The sequence below is a fragment of the Mandrillus leucophaeus genome, unplaced genomic scaffold (assembly GCF_000951045.1).
Source record: "Mandrillus leucophaeus isolate KB7577 unplaced genomic scaffold, Mleu.le_1.0 Scaffold35, whole genome shotgun sequence".
Taxonomy (NCBI): Eukaryota; Metazoa; Chordata; class Mammalia; order Primates; family Cercopithecidae; genus Mandrillus; species Mandrillus leucophaeus.
In genome coordinates this window covers 3,022,683-3,024,978 of record NW_012103698.1, presented here as the reverse complement: position 1 = coordinate 3,024,978, position 2,296 = coordinate 3,022,683, and positions in this window count along the sequence as shown.

Sequence of the window (2,296 nt, the reverse complement as noted above, 5' to 3'; positions counted from 1 at the left end):
TCACTGCAACCTCCACCTCCTGGGTTCAAGCGATTCTCCTGCCTCAGCCTCCTGAGTAGCTGGGATTACAGGAGCCTGCCACCATGCCCAGCTAATTTTTGTTTTTTTAGTAGAGGTGCGGTTTCACCATGTTGGCCAGACTAGTCTACGAACTCCTGACCTCAGGTGATCCACCCACCTTGGCCTCCCAAAGTGCTGGGATTACAGGTGTGAGCCACCATGCCTGACCTAAGTAGTTTTATATACATCTTTTATTAACACTTCAGGTTTTCAAAATTTGAACCACGACTCAGAGTAAGGAATTTAATATCACAATGTACACATGTACAAATATAAAGCTAAATTTCTTATGAAGCAAAACTTGTCCTTACTCTGATATTTTTCATTCTATTTAATTTTATTTTAACTTTTCAAATGCCAGTGGCAAATCCCTTTACTGTTTTTAAAACTCACTAATGAACCCCAACCTGTTCTATTAGAGGTGACTCCATGATTTAGTCACTCAATCCCGTCTTTAGATAGGCGGATTGCCATTATAAATAGTGCTCCTCTGCTGAACATTTCTGTAACTATTTCTTTGTTAGCATCCATGATTTCCCTTAAGAGAAGTTTATAGATGTAGAACTACAAAGTCAAAGAATGTGCAAAATTGTAGGAGGCTTGATATTTATGGCCATATTAGTTCCCTAAAAGGTCGACTAAATAAAGAGTTTATAGTTTGATATCCTCATTTTTTCAGTGATGAATGTATTAGTTATCTTTTGCTGCATAACAAAGCATTCCAAAATTTACCAGCTTGAAACAATAAGCATTTATTATATCACTGTTTCAGTAGGGGGGATTCTGAGAGTAGCTCAGTTGGACACCCCAGCTCAGGGACTGCAGTCAAGGTGTCAGCCAGTACTATAGTCACCTCAAGGTCCAAGAGCAGGAGGTCCACTTCCAGGTTCACTAACAAGGGTGTTGGCAGGTCTCAGGTCCCCAGAGGCTGTTGGCTAGAGACATTGGATCCTGCCATGCAGGCCTCTCTGGAGGCTTACTTATCACATGACACCTTGCTTCCACCACACCAAGGGCACTGGGAGGGGAGAGAGAGAGAGAGAGAGAGAGAGAGACAAAGAGAGAGAAAGTTACAGTCTTCATAACCAAATGATTTTTGCTTGATTCTATCCATTAGAAGCAAGTCACCAGGTTCAACTACACTCAAGGAGAGGAAATTATACAAGGCAATAGTACCAGGAGGTATAGATCATTGGGAGCCATTTGGAAGCAACCTACCACAATGGAATATTGTGAGCATTTTTTTCGAATGTTTAATATTTTTAATAATGAAAACATTTTAAATTTATTCTCTCAGCAATTTTGAAATGTACAGTTCTCAATTATTAGTTATATTTACCATGTACAATAGATCTCATACAAAAATATCAAACTTCCTCCTGAGGCTTTGTATCCTTTCATTATCACCTCCCTGTACCCTCCACCCTCATGTGAGCATTTCTGACATTAGAAGCATTCCTCAAAAATAACCCTTTAGGACACAGGGAGGGGAACAACACACACTGGGGCCTGTGGGGTGGGTTGTGGGGAGGGAGAGCATCAGGATAAATAGTTAATGCATGCAGGGCTTAATACCTAGGTGATGGGCTCATAGGTGCAGCAAACCACCATGGCACATGTTTACCTATGCAACAAACCTGTACATCCTGCACATGTACCCCAGAACTTAATAAAATAAAATAAAAACAGGCTGGGTGCAGTGGCTCATGCCTGTAATCCCAACACCTAGGAAGGCCGAGGTGGGTGGATCACCTGAGGTTGGGAGTTCGAGACTAGCCTGACCAACATGAAGAAACCCCGTCTCTACTAAAAATACAAAATTAGTCAGGCATGGTGGCGCACGCCTATAATCCCAGTTACTCAGGAGGCTAAGGGAGGAGAATCACTTGAAGCCGGGAGGCAGAGGTTACAGTGAGCTGAGATAGAGCCATTGCATTCCAGCCTGGGCAACAAGAGCGAAACTTTATCTCAAAAAAAAAAAAAAAAATCCCCTTTAAGGGCTGATAAAATAAAATCCATAGCCAAATTAGGCTGGGCACAGTGGCTCATGCCTGTAATCCCAACACTTTGGGAGGCCGAGGTGGGCAGATCACCTAAGGTCAGGATTTCGAGACCAGCCTGACCAACATGGAGAAACCCCGTTTCTACTAAAAATACAAAATTAGCCAGGTGTGGTGGTGCATACCTGTAATCCCAGTTACTTGGGAGGCTGAGGCAGGAGAATCTCTTGAACCCA